Source organism: Schistocerca nitens, chromosome 7 (assembly GCF_023898315.1).
Source record: "Schistocerca nitens isolate TAMUIC-IGC-003100 chromosome 7, iqSchNite1.1, whole genome shotgun sequence".
Taxonomy (NCBI): Eukaryota; Metazoa; Arthropoda; class Insecta; order Orthoptera; family Acrididae; genus Schistocerca; species Schistocerca nitens.
In genome coordinates this window covers 18,317,133-18,336,094 of record NC_064620.1, presented here as the reverse complement: position 1 = coordinate 18,336,094, position 18,962 = coordinate 18,317,133, and the positions used below count along the sequence as shown (strand labels likewise).

Genomic DNA, 18,962 nt, shown 5'->3' with positions numbered 1-18,962 from the left:
TCTACAGTATACAGTCAATATGTAGTGCATTGTAATTTTTCCTCCTATCTATGTAATTATGTCGTTCTCAATTCGTTCGAGCAATCAATCATTCATAATAGGAAACAGAGTCATAGCTCACTCACTCAAAATGATACGTAAATTTTACTTGTTAGAATGAAATCAGGCGATGATTCTTCTTCTCTGCAGGCTGGTGCTTTGCGGCAGTCTGCTAATCTGTACAAATAAAATGCCTCGTATTTTTGGGAGCGTTGTGTAATCAGTCGGGAAACCTCAGATCAAGCGGATATTTGGCTTTGATGAAGTTTAACCTTCCGGAGAAGTAATGGAGCTCTTGGATTATTAAATGCAGGTTCGTATCCAGTCTTCCGGAAGTTCCCTTCTGATTAACAACTATGCAATACACCGATGAATATCATTAATTCTCAAATGTCAAATAATGTAAACTGTTACACACCTAGTACTACAAAGAATAATTATGGGCTCATGGAATAGCTATTGTATGAAACTACTTTGCGCATGGATTCTGCGAGTATGAAGATAGAAAATTGTTAACGTCATTCAAGGGTAGAATTGTATCAGAATAATTTATCGAATATAAAGAGATATTACAACATCTTACTGTGGAATGCGCTCAAGATCTGAGTGGACAACATACTGACCACCTTCCATGTTCCTGAGCTCAATATCTATTTCAGTTGTGATGGTATGATGACAAATAGGAAAATACGAAAGACATAACGGAAAGTGAGAAGTATCGTTATGATTGTGATATCAGCACCATTCGACTGTAGTCGAAGCTGCTTTATCTTTGCATTAATAACTTTTATTTGTTTTTTCCCTTTGTGTTAAGATTACAAATCAGAAATCATCGTGTAGGACGCCTATAGGCTTACGAACTGAGTAAAAATTATATATTGGTACATTTCTAGCATCGATTTAATGAGAGTTACATTTTATTTCGTACAAAAAAACATAAGAAACAACAAGGTACATTACTTTGGCATCGAAAAGGTTATAATATTTCAGTAGTATATACAAGTACATATTTTACGTTTTTAATATGAATACAACTGTCAATTTTTTGATTCAACGATATCAAATTCGTCGACATATGATTAAATCTAGGGTATCGAACGAGTTATGGAATAACGCCAGAAAACTGCCAGAAAAAATATGTTCCCATTCCCATAATATTAAGATGAAACAAAAATTAAAATTAGGCAAAAGGAAAAACGTCAGCATGATTCAGAAAATGCCACATTAAATCTTCTCGATATGAGAAAACAGGGAACAAACTTTAAAAAATGGCTTATTGTACTTAGATGACATTTACACAAATGTGTTTGCTCATAAAACTTCACATTTGATCACGTTAATGTATTTATGGCATGACTTTCATGATATGTAATTTTTATTGTGAGTGACGTAACTGAAGTAGAACAAAATGTGTTTTGCAGGCTACATATTTTGTTAGTTAGGTAAAATGTACTCCAGTGTCAGTATACGACACGATGAATGTAGGAAACCTCCCAAAACCATGCTCACGGCAGAATCGACTTTTAGCAGTCCAGGAGTAAACACGGTCACCTCATGTCTCCACTTTGTCACACTATTGTGCAGCCGTGTCAAGTGGAATGCCGAATTCGTAGCTGTGCGACTGTATGTGGTGCTTTGTTATACTCATTGATGTTGAGAACGTCCCATTCCTGAAGAGGAAATCTCTTCTACCTCGAAATTTCACTTTTTTCCCCTCCCTTCTAGCGCAAAAACAGTATTTTCTTTTTCGTCTTACGTGTTTGGGATTAAGTACAGATATGCAAACAACTAGAGTTTAGCATGGCTGTTTTCTTAATAGGGCGCTACAAGAGCTCAGCCGTGTAAAACTGATTGAAGAATCAGCGAGCTATCATGGACTTTTCTTGTCCACCGACAAACGTTAACTGCTGTTGTGATTCCACTATGGAGCAATGGAGCAATGGTGTGGGAGGGATGACTGACACGTATATTACTGCCATGTTTATGATGTGTTGGGAGATGGAGACTGGCTCCTTTCTGCAGCTTGGTAAGGGGTGACAGAATAAGCGACAAAAGAAGACTGAAGACACTATTTCGGCACCCTACTGCAGGAGAGCGATGAAACCGCAGCCGCACCAACTAATCGGCATAATTTATCTTGAACAGACTGTCAGCCAAGAAAAAGCCAAGATCTACAGTGATGGCTAAGCTGTTGCAGTGCAGTGATGAATCTGTAGTTTAATGTAGTAGTAGATAATGATTGTTAGATATTCGACAGAAAACTTGCACCCAGATTCCAGGAGGGGCAAGTACCGCCTCTTGCGTCTCCTTGCGAACGCCTATCGCAGTGGCGCACGTTCACTACGTTTACATGGGCCGCTGTAAACTGACTTCCCAATATCCATCGCTTCTGGTTGGTCAGGTACTGTACACTCCAACATAGATTCTGGAAAAGCCCTTTTGGTTGCTAGATTTCAGCTTCCGCAGTCGGTATTCGCTCCCTCTATAAGGGGCGATCAGAAAGTTTCCGTTCGGAGGCCGTACATTCCAAAATCGGTATGCCAGTCAGACAAAACTGCTGTGAGCATTGAGGCAATCATTCCACCGCCGCACCAGACTGAAGATACCCATTTGGTAAAACACTGTGCCCTGCTGCACGTCCTCGTTCGACAGGAATCGTCGACTCTTCGAGGCCTTTTTATAGGTATAATCGCATGGGGAGCAATCAGGACTATAGGTCGGCTGCTCGAGTGCCTCCCACTCGAATTAGCGTAACTTCTGCGTTACGACATTTACAGTAAGGGGACGTCGGTTATCATGTCGCACCGTTCAAAACGGTGGTCTTCGATAGACGTGCTGCCCCATTCTCCGTGGATGTGTACCGATGTTTGTCATTCGGCAGCCAAGAAAAGGATAACAGGACGCATTTGGTAATAAAGTCGCCGTTGTTCACGTTTCCTCGTTTGCCGTACGCACGCCGGAAAGACGCGAATACTACACCAATCGCTTACCTACGTGTCGGTACTTACATGCCCGCCGGCCGATGTGGCCGTGCGGTTCTAGGCGCTTCAGTCTGGAACCGCGTGGCCGCTACGGTCGCAGGTTCGAATCCTGCCTCGGGCATGGTTGTGTGTGATGTCCTTAGGTTAGTTAGGTTTAAGTAGTTCTAAGTTCTAGGGGACTGATGACCACAGATGTTAAGTCCCATAGTGCTCAGAGCCATTTGAACCATTTTTGAACTTACATGCCCGCATCGAAATCACGCTACGTTTCATATACGCTGCAGTAACGGCCACAAATGGGAAACTTTTGATAGCACCTTATGAACGCTCTACCACATGTACGCAGTGTTCGAGTTGTATGAGTGCTATTTTCTTTTTGAGATGTTGTTTAGTGTGGATGAAGAAGCTGTATGTGGATTAAGAAAAAGATGACGTATTCGACTGATCTCCAAGTTATTCGTTTCTTTCTTTTAATTGAAGTGAAACACATTTTATATTTATTAGATGAATCAGGCAAATCGAGTGGATTGGGAGCAACCCCATATAGCTGTAGCACTGACTGATTTGTAACTTGTTATACTCATTCTCCCTTTTAAGCCGCAAATGCTCTCGTACATAATAAATGGCTGACGATAAAAAAATTGCTAAATCTATGTGTAGGAATAAGAATATGGCTTTACTCACTCATTTTGCTAGCCATTCTAAGTATTGGAAACGTTGGAATGCAATAACCTTCCAGCAGCGATCACTTGCTTTATTTCCATAATGCACGTGCTCTATGTGAGTATAGTAAAACAGATTCGAATCCATTAATTGGAGCGGATAAAATTTATAAAAATCTTGCAGGATTAGGTGCACTGTCTTACTGAAAGTCAGTGACAGCCTTTCAAAACTCTTTTCCTACAGACCTGTGTCATCTACCCCATTTGTAGTGCACATCTAGCTTATTTGCAACAGTAGTTATTTTTTACTAATTTTTTTCTTTGAGAGGACTTTCTCTCACAATCAATTTCATATTAACGTAAATTTTAATATTATTTTTGTAAACGCTCGTTGCCAGCTTGTGTGAAGGCCTCGTCGCTACTGCTGTGAAGGCCACGTCCTACGGTAGGCCTAGTTTGTGAGTTCGTGGCTCTGGCTCTGAGCACTATGGGACTTAACATCTATGGTCATCAGTCCCCTAGAACTTAAAACTACTTAAACCTAACTAACCTAAGGACAGGACACAACATCCAGTCATCACGAGGCGGAGAAAATCCCTGACCCCGCCGGGAATCGAACCCGGGAACCCGGGCGCGGGAAGCGAGAACGCTACCGCACGACCACGAGCTGCGGACTGTGAGTTCGTGAAAGGGCTTCTAGTGCAGTACGCCGCTAATACAGTTTCTCCCTGCCACTACTATATAGCTATGCTCCAGGGTCAGGTAACATGATAGGAGAGCGAAGGTTCTACAACAGTCTAACAAATTAATAACAAAGTCACACAAATGAGTTAAAAAAGTTTACTTATCTTTGCGACTTCTTGAATACACCGCACACTGCAACACTGCTTGTAATATAACACAAAAGGCTCTCAATGAATAAGAGCAAGTAATCGTATGTAAACTCCACAGTACATAGCAAATGCAATTTACAACAACTGCCTGTTCACTTCTAAGAGTTCACTGAATGACGTTTCTCGTCTAAGTCAGCCCTGGACGATGATCTACAACCAAGTGGGCGAGAGATGCTCTTCTATCTCCCTAGTAGACTTCTGTCAGCTGTCATCCGGTCATTGGCGGATTATACTCGGCCAGCAATTGGCCGAGACAGTCGATATCTTGATCCTCAGCGCCGCCCGTGCCGCTGGTGGGAGTCGCGCGAATGGCGAGTGTCAGTGGGACTGGGGCGAGCTTGCATCTTTGCGCCTGCGGTGCTTTTTCCCTGACCGTGTCCTGTTCGGATGACACAGCAATTATAATTGCTGTTTATGAGTTAGCCACTGTATACTGTTATGCAGTTCGAATAATGAGAGTAAAGTTACGTTTAGATTGTGAGAGTCTCTGCGGGTATGTTCAGTTAGCGTGTTATTATGTAACATATTCAAGTACGTATAGTAGTGTGTTGGAATGAGTCTGATTTACAATTTAGTTTTCTGGTATTTTATTATCTCCCATTTTACTTTCTTTTGGAACTGATCATCCGATGAAGACTTGCTAATAAGTCTAAACCAGTAGTTCCCAAACTTTATCTCTGACAGAATTCTCTGAGAATCCTGGTACCATGTTTATTTTGAAGGTTTATAATTTTTTTTTAATCTGAGAGAAACATTTTTTTCAATGAGTGCTTCAGTTTTAAATCATAACCAATAATACTGGTGTTCTCCGGAACCCTGGTCCAAACCGATAATGATGCAATTTCTGTGATCTGGGGCTGAAATATAGACTTTTAAAATTTTTTGAACGTCCCTTGTAAAATATCGTTTTTCTCCTCTTTACGAATTTTCTGACATTCACAAGGAAATCAAAAAATCGTAATCGTGCACTGCACGAAAAAAGCGAAAGTACTGATAACGTTACTCGGTCAACCTGAGGAAATTTGAACAGCTGTTTGTAGACGCCTTTCGTGTAAAACATATGACGCTCGGGAACCGAAGTTCGATACGGTTGGCAAAATCGAGTCAGGTTGTGATACATAAACATACGAAAAAAGGGGGTCCGAACATAGGTCTCGTCTTTCGGAAGTCGCGTGGCTCGCAAACGTGTCGATTGAGACGCGTCAAAAGCCGGAGACACGCAGCGTGCAGGGCAACAGGTGTCGGCGCAGTTCAAACGGTGGCGCGCCTCCCCCACCACGCGGCCCGCGCGGCGGCGGCCATCTTGGCGGCGCGTTTCCCGTTTCCGAGCGGCCCCTCCGGAGCCCCCGCCGGGGAACCTGTTGTGGCGGCGGCGGCGCGGCCGGCCGGCCAGTCCCTCGCCGTCCAGTCAGTGGCAAGGTGGCTGCAGACCGCGACGGGCGTCACGCCGCGAGTTCCCGGGCACCGCCACGCGCTCGCCGTCGCCGCACTCGCTATTCGCCCTTCCCCGTCGGTCGGCACGGCGCGGCGTTCGCTCCCACCTCTCGGTCCGCACCCGGGCGCCCCCGGACGATGGAGCGGCGTCGGAAGCGCCGCGACGGCCTGCGAGCAGCACGTGTGAGGGCGACGAGTGTGACGGCGCTGTGCTGAGCCGAGCCGAGCCTCCTGTGTGTGCCGTGCGCGAGTGACCGCCTCCTCCGGCCTGTACAGTGGATTACTCCGTTCTGGTGAACAGTGGATTCGTACGAGTGGCTTTTTTCAGTGTTTTACTTGCAGTGCTTAAACGGCCTCAGGATATTGGAAGGAAACACTGCAGGTACGTCCCCTGTTCTATGAGATTGGGTGCGACTGCTAACTCAAAATTTGTCTCCGACACACCTTTCTACATTCGTGAAGTGCTTTACAAACGCTCGAGTACGTCACAAGATTAGTAGGAGAAACCGGGCAGTGTGTTCGTCGTAGCTGATCGGAAAGGAAAGGACGGTGTGTCACTACTCTCAGAGCTTCTCGATAGCACGGTGACCGCAGTGCTGGCGCGTTGTACTCGTGCGGTTTAAAACGGCCCGTCGAATAAGGCAGTGAGGGGGTGTCGGTGCGCACGTGCCCCCGTGACGTCGGTGCGCGCCAGGCAAATTCGGCAGGCCGGTCGCGGATCCGGGCAGCGGCGAAATTCCTGGCCGACGCGTTTCTTTGGTTCGCAGCTCGCCGTGCTCCCTTTTTTCCCCTTTTCGCATGCCTCCTCTGTCAGGCAGGCCGGCGGCCAGGGGCGGCCAAGGTTGCCGCGCCGGCCCGGTCGCCAGATGCACGACCTCCCTTCCGGCGCTGCTGCACCGCCGAGATGAAAATAATGGCAGCCACCGCCGCGGGCTGCGCTCGTGAGCCACTGACCCGATTGCTTTGCCCCGTGCTACGAATTTACCCTCTAATGCGGCGCCTCTTACTGTCAAACTCGGACACGTTTCGTGAACTGCAGTTCTTACTTAATAAGTGTGCACTTCCTTCTGCGAACACGGTAGTCTGCGCTGTCGAACGTGAACTACGAAGACTAATAAAAGATAAAATCATTGTTCGATCTATTTTCGTCGGTCTGCCACCCACACGCAATAGGACTACTGAATCAGGCAGAGAAAATACAGAACCCCGTTTTTTTTTTTTTTTTTTTTTTTTTTTTTTTTTTTTTTTTTTTTTTTGTAAGGACGAGAGACACATAGATGTTCACCAGACTGCACTGGCTGACCCTAAAAGAGGGGCGTATGGCTGAAAGTCTGAAAACACCCGGACCAAGAAGTGTCAAGCAACTTGCAATACCTCGCACAGTTTCTGTTGTGGTCCTCAGTCCGAATACTGGTTTGATGTAGCTCTTCACTTTATTGTATCCTTTGCGAGCCTCATCACCTCTGCACAACTATTGCAACCTACAACCATTTTCACCTGCGTACTGTAGTCAAGTCTTGGTTTCCTCCGACAGTTCTTACCGCCATAATTCCTTCCATTACCGAACTGACGAACCCTCGATACCTCAGCATGTGTCCTATCAAATGAATCCTTCTTTTAATCAATTTGAAGCATAAGTGTCTTTTTCCCCAGATCTGTTCGGTACCTCATCATTAGCTAACTGGCGTACCCGTCCAATATTCGGCATTCTCCTGTAGTATCACATTTCAAAAGATCTTTTCTCTTCTTGGGCGAACTGTCTAACGTCTGCATTTCACTTCCAAACAGTGCTACACGTTGCAGGTGTTTTGCCAAATGTCCGCAACGGAAAAATGATAGAAATTGGAGCTTACAGCAGGGGTTAGCTACGGTAGTTTTTTTGAACGCACCATTCGCACGATCTGGAAAAATCCTCCGCCTTACGCCCTAACTATTTTAGTTGAGTATACAGGTACACACGTATACGTATTGGTTTAACAATATTTCTGCTACACTGCCACTTGTCAGCAAAGTTGCTTTTGTGACCACACACCACAAGTTCTTCCACCGCACCACTGGAGAAAAAAACTGGAAGACGTGGGGGGAAGGAGGGGAGACGACAGTGCTGCCTGTAGTACCGTCTGCCACACTCCTTGCTGCTGCTTGTGTCGAGTATGTGGGTACACGGAGGGTAAACTATTCTTCCTACGACAGATGCCTTTCTGACCACGGTAGTCCGTAAAGCATCGTGAGTGTCAGGCGATACCGAATGTCTCGACCCGGAAAACAGGACCGGCGTTGCGGGCGACTGGAGGTGCGACCTCGCGCCGCGACGGACGGAGGCGCTAGGTGCCGCTGGGCGCGAGTTCGCCGGCCGCCGCGCCCGCGCCTGCGACATCGAAGCAGTGACCTCCGCTCCGCGTAAAAAGACAGCCGCGACGCTGGCTGGCGCTTGACCCCGCTGCCGAGCGCGCCGCTTGCCTACACACGCGCTCAATGGAAGCGGCTGCTGCCCGTCTTCTGCACGGCGCGGCCGAGCTGCGCGTCTCTCGGACGGCTGCCGCTCGCGGCCCCACCCGCGCCCGAGCCCGTTGCACAAGACTCGTTCGCCCGCTCGCGTTCCAGCGCAGGTCGGCCGCCGCCAGCGCATGCTCTCGCCGTGTCTCAGCCTCCGCGCCAAACACTGGTAGCTCAGCGCCAGAGGTGACGACGGAGCGGCACCCACATCCACCCGTTTGTACCTCGTCGCGTGTAGTAATGCTTCGTGTTCCATCTGTCTCTATAACATGTGCTTCTAGAGACATCCGATGACATTCTGGGAGCGAGGGTAATGAAATGCTGTCAGAATACGACGGGATTTCAAAAAGTGAGCTGTACATTATTATCGCAGGCCGAGTAACTTTTTTTTAATGCTGCACTGCACTTCAAAGTGACACAGATACGTGAAAGTACTTTTTATCATACTCACCAAGTTTCTGTAATCGACTGTCGAAACGTTCTACCAGTCGTTCAGTTCCTCGACGACAGAAATGCGTCCCTCGGTCACTGAGCCATTCGGGATCCGCTGTCTGAAAGTCCGAAAGTCGAAAATCTGCGAGTGCTGCGACTCACTTCCTCGATTGCCTGGACATTGTACTCTATGGTCGATTGGCTCCCTTTCCGATCAGCGTTACCGACGTCTGTCGGGCTCCGTCAAATTGTTGGCACCGTTTCATTACGACTGGGCGCGACATCGCATGTGGTCCACGTACCGTCAGAATAGCGCCGTGAATCTCCGCGCAATGTAGACGTTTAACCCACAAGAATCGAACTGTCCCGCGGACTTCAACTTGGGAGTACGTTCCCGGTTGCCGCGCTTTCTCGCCCGCACGCTGCGATGCACCTGTCATCCGCACCGCCGCAGAACTGTGTCTGCAGGAAACCCAGGGCTTGTACTGCCCTCTGTCAACGCGTCACTCTTGTTGCGCAATGGTCTCAGCGTGGGAGGACTATGTAACTTACTTTGAAATCCCTAGGAAATCAGGCGTTGCTGACGAAATTAGATTAGGGAATGAGACCCTAGACGTAGTGAATGTGTTTTTGTTATTTTTGCAGCATAATAATTGAGAGTGGCCGAATACGGAGGATATAAAACGCATTCTGGCTATAGCACGAAAAGCATTTCTGACAAGAGAAATTCGCTGACGTCTGATATAAATTTAAATGTTAGAACGTCTTACGTAAAGATATTTATTTTCATTGTAGCTTTGTATGGAACAGGAACGTGGAGGATAAACAGTTCGTATAAGAAGAGAATATATCCAGAGTGTGGTGCTACAGAAGAATGTTATAAAATGATATGAGTAGATCGAATAATTAATAAGGAGGTACTGAACCGAATCGGGGGTTGGGTTGATTTGGGGGGGGGGGGGGAGGAGACCAAACTGCGAGGTCATCGGTCTCATCGGATTAGGGAGGGATGGGGAAGGAAGTCGGCCGTGCCCTTTCAAAAGGAACCATCCCGGCGTTTGCCTGAAGCGATTTAGGGAAATCACGGAAAACCTAAATCAGGGTGGCCGGACGCGGTATTGAACCGTCGCCCTCCCGAATGCGAGCCGAATCGGGGAAAAAGAATTTATGGCACAACTAAAAGAAGGGATCGGTACATACGACGCCTTCTTAGACATCAAGGGTTCGTCAGTTTGGTAATGTAAGGAAGTGCGGAGGGTAAAAATTGTAGAGGGTAATGAAGATAGGCCGGTTCAAAAAGGATAGTTGTACTCAAATGAAGAGTACTGCACGTTGTAGACTAGCATGAAGAGATGCGTCAGATCAGTCTTCGAACTAAAGACCACAACAATAGACACAGCGTGGGGCAACTGGTTCCGTTCCGCAATACATTCGACGTGGAAAGACTTTTCCGGCACCTGATGGCAGCCTATTACAAGCTTGGTGACTAACATCTGGAGCACGTTACATCGCTTGAATATTCAGTGGTAATACTAACAAGCGATTCGGAATGAGGCGAACACGTGAAACCAGTGGCTTTTGTTTTTCAAACGTTGTGAGAAAGTACACTGCATCTGTTAAGAAAGTTGCACCGAGGTGCTAGTGCTAACAATGCCACGATATGCACTTCGCACTGGTTTGCAGGGTATGTTTGTAGATTTAGAATTATAGAGCATTCCTGCAGCCTTTGGAGACCTTGTCAGGGAGTCACGGCAGCAGACATCGAATGCTTTCGGAGACGAGCTGCCTGGACCGTGTCGGGTCGGCACAGCCCATACGCAAGAGTAAGAGACGCTGAGGGAAACTGAGCGAGAATCTGCAGGAGATAGGAAACGATTTTCTCGCCTGTTGTATACATCTAGAGGAACAGTATTCGAGCAAGTCTGTGCCACAGTTCTGCTGCCAGCAACGCATGTCTCGCCTAGGGATCGTGAGAATAACATGAGAGTTATCAGGCCCGCACAGAGGCGTGAAGACATTTTCCCCTCACTTACTACGCCGTTACAATACAGCAGAGAATCGTTGATATTAACGAAGTACTCTCCATGGTGAACTGCCTCGCGGAATATGTTTTCAGATCTACGCAAACACACAAATGTTTTTCGATAGTGTTTCTGCCAAAAACTGTTTTTGGCAAGATAATCAGTGTCCTTAGCATTTGGTGTTAAGGCTATACTGATGGCAGAGGATCCTATACTGATTAATTTGAGATAAAGACCTAACAGCTGGAAATAAACACTTAATTTTCTATTAACATGAACAATATATATCTTATAATGCACGTTCTCAAGTATCCCTGTTTGTTGTACACTGAGACTGCTAACTGAGACCCTATTATCTAGTTCCTCTTCAGCCTCTAACCAGCGACGTCATGCAACAATAAAGGGAAAAAAATGTTGTCGTGGATACTGAACAGAAGACTGGTTAATGTTCTCGAGGTCAGCACCACAAACGTTGATAACAGCAACGCAAGCAGCTTACGGACACGTGCCTCAAACGCACTGCTCATTCGGGACATAATGCCAACTGAAATATTTTTTCCGACCATTCGTTTTTTCAGGACAGGTCCTATTTACAAGCAGGACTTTTAGGACATTTCCGGCTTTCTTCCTTTGCTGCATTACTGTACTCGTACTAACTTCACTAGCCGTCACATGCCGCTAAGAAATGCGCATAGTTCCACTAAGAAAAAAATTAAAATCTTCTGTTTCCTGCCATATAAAATAGCTGCACTTATAAACTGTCTTTAAAATCAGTATACACGTTCACGTGTTATTATTGCCGACTGAAGTATTAAGAATGTGTAACGGAAGATATGCTGTGTACTAGACATGCTCCGCCCTACGAGTTCTCTATTAATGTAGGGAGTTATGAAAAATTACAGTTCCTATACCTCCGTAATCTCCCTGATCCCTCATATTTAATTCCTGTTGTAGCTACGCAAGATATACGGCAGAGGCGGGCGAATTGTTACACAGTCTTCCTCCAATACCGGTTCTCTAAATTTACCCAACACGGTTTCACGAAGACAGTTTTTCCTACAGAGAATCCACTTTAAATTCCCTGAGCGTCTCTGTTTCACTTACGTACCACCTATGCCGCCTTTTTGCGAGCGTAGAATAGCATCTTGGAATTAATTGTCTTCGTTCAGTTGGACTTCATAACAACCTAACTGCTGGGGCAATATCTGCCTTCTATGGCATTACCTTAACACATGTAACGCACTTTTCCGGTACCTTTTCAACAAATTATGGTATTCCATTCGCCTTATTTAACACTTACCTCACATTTCCACCGTATGCCATATCGATTCGTGGTGTCAACAGCTGATATTTAAAATATGTAATAAACTCTAGAACGGTACCACTAATGTCATAATCTGATGGTATTGAGTTCCTCCCTCCTGCAGTTGAATTGTGTCGCATTAAGACTCATTCTCCTAGCGACAATTGAGCACGTTCGACAAAAAGGAAGCCAGAAAAAATACTAATGATGTGTCTGTAGATGCTTAACAGTTTGTGGTGACGATGTACGAGTTCGGTTGTATAATTCATAGTTGAAACCAAATACAAAAATAAAAAAATACACTTTTGTAATCAGTCGGATATTTTTCGTTGATTTTGTTGCTGTTAAACGTCACAGGTATATAATAATAAAGTCTGTTGGATAGCTGAATTGAGTGACTACCAAGAAGACCATTTCAAACAAATTTCTCAAGTAGTGACCGAGCGTTGGTGTAAAACGTTGCAACCATTCATCAGGGGGACCGTGTATTGATCGATACATAGACCAGCTATTGAAATGACTAACTAAACAGCGCCGGTCTGACGAAGATCGCTGCAAAAGTGCCCGAAACGTAAAAAAATTTTACAGCATGACATGATCACATGTCAAAAAGGGAACTGTAAAAACTTGAGAAAACCTGCACATACTCATAATTGATGTTCACAAAATTTTCACCTCATGTTTTTTAAGTAGACATTCGTCTGTATACATTCATCTGTTGTTCAGCTGGTCAGTGGCATGAGAAATGCGGAGCCATTCGCTGTGTTTCTCCAGCTGTTCGTGACAGAATTCCAGAAATGAGAGATCATTAATGCAACAAGATTTTGTAAAAGTGAGCTTAATTGTAGTTGTCAGGCGGGTCAGAAAGTAAAATTATTAATTAGTTACTGATAATAACTGCTACGATCCAAACCGCATGTTACAGGGGGTAAATTATTTCGTTAAATGCGCAGAAAATATAGTGTAGTAGCATATTAGGTCCGTCAGTCGGAGAGTAACCTTTGAAGCTTCAGTTGTGTGCATACATTGCATCACGCAGAGACGCAAGAGGTTACTAGCGACAAAGACGAAAGCAGCTACAAGATCTTCGAGTTACACACAGTAGGTATTAGACTTCTGGTGTCCTGATCGGCCGAAAATAACTGATCTGCAATGAGCCGTTGCAGAAGTGGTATTCAATAGTTCAGTCTAGCTGCCACGCTGCGTGGTTCTACCAATGGATAAGACACGTAGGGTCACCGTCCCGTGGACGATCCTGGTTAGAATTTTTACCAGAATGTCAACTAACGTAATATTCTTGCAGACCGGCTTAGTAGCAATGTTAGAGGAAGATTATGAAGGACTCAGAAAAACAATCGAACGGGCAAGTGTTTTCCATAATGGAGCAGCTTGTAACTGTTTTCCATAGGGCTGTAGAAATTGCGTTAACATACCGTATTAGAAAAACTAGTAAACATCGAATATACAGATTTTTTTGTTTATTGGATCTGTGAGTATGGTTTCCTTCAAATTTTATATAGAATATACTGTGTTAGTAAAACAAACAGAACAACCGCTCGTGTAATATTGACTGACAACAGTTCCTGATTGAATCTGTTGGTGTGGTCTCGCCCAAATTTTGTATAGAACGTAAGTTTAGTTAGGGGACAGAATACAACATTTTTAAGATACTCTGAGAGTAATTATTGAGTTTTCCTAATTCTAGGTAATGTAACCGTGAGCAGCAGAAACAATTTTTCCACGCTGCAGAATTTTATAGCATCACTTTTCAACGTTTTCATTTCTACTAGAATTTCGATATTGGTAATATTCACTTCACGCTTTAAAATTTTCTTAAACTCGTTTTTGCTCGTACTCGTTACCAAAAAAATATTTAAAAGTTAGTTTTGTTAGATGTTTCTGCAAGCAGTATAGTTCTACACCATAATGAATGTAGTGTTGCTCGGTGTTTTTGAACGATTTTGGGTGATTAAGAAAAAATAAAATAGAATTTTCCTCAGAATAGTATAATCGATTTTTGATCGCTCTTGTTCGGAGTTTTTAAATATCTCTTCGACGTCCCCATCTTTAATATGCTTGGTTATTCAATCACTTTATTACACGTATTACTCTTGCACGTACGATAGGAACCTTACTGCAGGTTCGAGGATGGATCGTAGTCAAGGCCAGCTAATAGTTCAGTGAGAACCATAGAATTCCTAATGGACAACTCTATACTATTTATTGTAAACTTAAATCGACGCGCTTCGACAATTGTTGTAGACGAAACTGATACGTAAATTAAATAGATCCTGTGTCTGTTTTAATAAATGTTCGACACTTACGATAATTTGCCGAAAACTGACATTTTGACACCGTTGCTGTGTACAAAGTACAGGTTGATTCTTGCTAAGAAGGAAACACCAATCAGTCACTATTTGGAAAGCTATTTACTTACAAAAATGTCGTCATTACCGCTTTCTAACCGAATAGTTCATCTTGAGGCTGCTGTTCACGTCCAGACACCAGTTTTTCGTTAGTTGCCGGCTCATTATTGTGGTGAAAGTTCCTTGGGGTGGCGATACCCTACAGCAATAAACTGTCAGAAATGACCTGTTTAAACGTAGTTATCTCTAATAACGACTGAACGCAATATAAACAAATCTTTGATATTGAGTTGTTTACTTACGTCGAAAATCCGCGCCACTGTTTTGCAGCGTTGTTCGCTTGTCTTTACGAAATTGTGCAGAGTATATGAAGCACTTCGTAAAGCACCACTCGTACACGCTGAAAAGTTTTTGCCACTTGGGAAAATGTATACAAATACAGCTTTGGCCACAAACATACGGCTAATAACTACCGTCGCATACTCGGAAACAGGGCTAAATGAGGACAAGCAATAATGTCAGCATTCACTAGACCATTGTTTTGGTCGTAGGCTACATTTAAGGTGCCAATAACTACAAACTGAATTTATCGACATGTGAAATATAAATTACAGTTTAAGGAAAATGTTCACTACTGAACAAGTTTTTTGCGTTCGCGGACACTACACGCTGTTACTTTGAGTTGACAGTTTCACTGCTCGTTGTCTCTCCAGAAGTGTCCGGCCGCTGGCACAGCACGTTACCGAAAGTCGCCCCCTCACAGTTTTACGGCGTGCGCTTTTGAAATGGCGACGAATGCGGAAAGGCACGTGGCCGGCTCGCAGCGGCGGCGGTCCACTTTCCCCGCATGCCACAGCGCGGCCGGTCCACGGCTGCCTTTGTGGTGAGCTCCCCTCTTATCTGCCTCAGCCAGTCCCTTTCGAGATTAACAAGGATTCTGTCCCACTACTCGTGTTACGTCGACGAAAGCTTTCTTGAATCTCATATATCATTTTCTCTGCGTCCGTCTTCGTGAACGGCTTTATTAAAAAATTATTCCCACAAATTTGTTTGTTTCAATATTTGGCTTCCATTGCTTGCGTCTTCAAATGCAAGGACGCAACAATTGCTTCGTTACCGTACGTTGAGCTTTCAGTGTTTTACATACCAATACAGTAAGGGACTTTTGTTCAGTTGTTCGAATTTTAACGGGTTACGAATCCAGTCATGATGTAATTTCACCAAGACAGTGTTCTTTTTAAATGGAAACTACTAAGAAATAAGTATTCCTTTCCTAAAACTGCACAGACGACATGAAGACATTACGGCAGTTAACTTCTAGATCTATATCGACGAATCAGTGAGAAGTGCCTGGCACGTGGTACTCTGTATTGTATTGTACGGTATCAAGTGAAACGTGGGCAGTGAATGTTTCAAGCAAGAAAAGAACAGAAGTGTGGTCTTGCGGAAGATTGCTGAAGATTAATTGTATAGACGGGCTAAATAATGAAGAGATACTGAAACGAATCGTGGAGAAAAAGCTTGTGGCGCAACTTGACAAAAAGGAGGGATCGATTGACAGGACACATCCACCGAGGCTTGCGTATGGTAAGCAGGTTGAAACAGATGTGAGTTGCTACAGGCTTGTAGAGGTGAAGAGGCTTGCATCGCGTATACTAGCGTGGAGAGCTGCATCAGACCAGTCTTTGGACTGAAGACCGCAACGGCAACAATATTACGGTTTCTTTCCGTTCCTTTCACGACTGTTTGAACTGCTCTGTGCGCGCTGTTTGCACGATCACTGTGCAACAGGTACGTGGATGACTGAAAAATCTACGTAGTTTCTGCCGTGAAACGCAGTTCTTGAAGTTTGTTAAGCAGCTTTCCGAGAGAGGTACATAATACGGTGAAATGTTCAAGTATCTGCTGCCAGTTAAGGTTTATCAACATGCCAGATACGCTGTGTTGCAGTCAGACAAGCCTGAAACCATCTACCCAACAGTTCGTCGTATCTGATCGATGCCTTCCGCTAATCTGACGTAATAGTGGTCCCGTACACTTGAGCGGGTCGTCCGAGTATTTTACCTGCACTCTCTTTTGTAGGCAAACTCCAGTTTCCCAGCATCCTACCAATAAATCGTAGTCTGAAACTTGCTTCGCACAAAAACTGAAGCCGGCCGCGGTGGTCTAGCGGTTCTGGCGCTGCAGTCCGGAACCGCGGGACAGCTACGGTCGCAGGTTCGAATCCTGCCTCGGGCATGGGTGTGTGTGATGTCCTTAGGTTAGTTAGGTTTAAGTAGTTCTAAGTTCTAGGGGACTTATGACCTAAGATGTTGAGTCCCATAGTGCTCAGAGCCATTTGAACCATTTGAACAAAACTGAAGCCATATTGTCGGGCCACCTCGTATGCGGTATCCTAAATCTTTTTCTATTATTAACTGCGGGTGACATTAATCTGGTAGTCACAGTCACGTTCCGTGAAGTGCAGAACTTTGCATTTCTCTTGCACATACTGGTACCATACTGGACCCATTGGGGTGGTTATTTCAGTATTCGGTCTTTTGAATTTTAACCAATTATTTACGTTTATTAGGTAGTTTTGTCAAAAAAAGATTTTTTTTTGTGGGAACTACAAAGAAATAGATGGTCCATTTCTATTGATGCACGAACGACATGGACATAGTATTATGTTCCACGTCACTTATTTGTTGCCCGCATCTCGTGTCGTGCGGTAGCGTTCTCGCTTCCCACGCCCGGGTTCCCGGGTTCGATTCCCGGCGGGGTCAGGGATTTTCTCTGCCTCGTGATGGCTGGGTGTTGTGTGCTGTCCTTAGGTTAGTTAGGTTTAAGTAGTTCTAAGTTCTAGGGGACTTATGACCACAGCAGTTGAGTCCCATAGTGCTCAGAGCCAACTTATTTGTTTGTTTATTGTTATTCCGTTGGAATCTGCGTTAGTAACAGATGATAATGAAATGTATCATAGCAAGTACAATTCTTGTCGAAAAAGTAAGATCAGAATAATAATAATAATTGTAGAATGAAAAATAAGAACAGTCGGTTCTGTCTCTTTTTGAATTTATTTTTCTTTTGTTTTACTTAATTATTCAATCGAAATTTTTCAAAAATCTGTTAGTATAGTATGGTCAATTTTTTGCGTGTGATGCCTTCACCATTCATTACTGGGTTTGATCTTTAAAAAACTATTACTAAGTTGTTTAGCGAGGTGGCAGATTTAGATTACAGCGAAAAACTCGTGCTTGCTGTGAGTGTTTCTTCTCGTTTGGTGTAGGTGGCTGTCGTGAGAGCTACAATGTGTGACTGCCAGATTGTGTGATCGATATCAGGCAGCGCCGGCCACACACATGGAAGGCCTTGATTCGCGGGAGACTGTGACAGCAATGCTGCTAAGCTCCATGTGGCCGACACTCGATGAAAGACGCCCAGAATTCCGGGGAAAATTATCAGTGTGCAATTCGTGTTCATTCTCCGGTCCACTGTAGCAACCAGAACAGAGCCGGATAGTCGGTTATTCGTCCTTATTCGTCCCACGCTCGCCTCGCGAGTGAAAGGGTAAAAACAATAATTTGCCGCACACAGTACACATAAAGATGATTCTGCAAAAATGTGTCCATTAAGTGCATTATTGGTCTCTACACCGAAAAATAAATGTTACTGGTGATTTGTGCAAGCGAAATTCTTCTCTCTGTGTCCGACAAAGAAGAATCGAGGAACAGAAATAGTTGCAACGATACGTTATAGCAAGCAAAGTACACTGTCTTTATAACCTAAAAAATGTTCATGGCCATAAAACGAAAAAAAAAAAAATACAGTATCAGTAGTTCGCACAGTTATTTCATATGCTTTCTTAGGCACAACGCTTCTACTCAAAGGAAAACTAGCCGCTCGTAATTTTTATAGACTGCAGAACTATTTCTAGTCCGTGATCAGCTTCCAGTAGAAAGTAGTATAAGGACGCTGTGTAAGTGCTCGGAAACACTAAACGCTCCTACACATTTTTACACAATAGGTCGCGTACTGCCGACAACAATACTAGCAATACCATTGTCTTAGGTCTCAGGCGTCTTACTATTTCGTGAATAAGCGGTCTAGATTTCTGTTTCAGAATCGTTTAATTAATCAAATCAGTGTAAACTGAGAACTCTGCTAGTACAGTAAGGCGAATCATCTGCTGGTTAAAAAAGTGCTGTACTGCGCTGTCTCAACTGCTCAAACGTGACAGTAAACTTAAGAGTCTCTCTTTGCTAAGTATTGTTGTACGTAGTATGTTACATATATGCATTATTTATATATCTGTAACAACACTGATCTAAATGTCTGTGAAAGAATATTAAATAA

The 18,962-nt window shown here is 44.3% G+C and overlaps 1 protein-coding gene across 1 annotated transcript in view; it reads left to right on the top strand.

Annotated features, from left to right (window-relative positions):
* The first annotated feature begins 5,999 nt into the window (after positions 1-5,999).
* Positions 6,000-18,962, top strand: part of LOC126195215 (protein dachsous-like) — an 86,375-nt gene continuing 73,412 nt past the window's right edge. The window contains exon 1 of the mRNA XM_049933734.1: positions 6,000-6,391. The gene's annotated coding sequence lies outside the window, so the exon portion shown is untranslated. The remainder of the gene's footprint in view (positions 6,392-18,962) is intronic.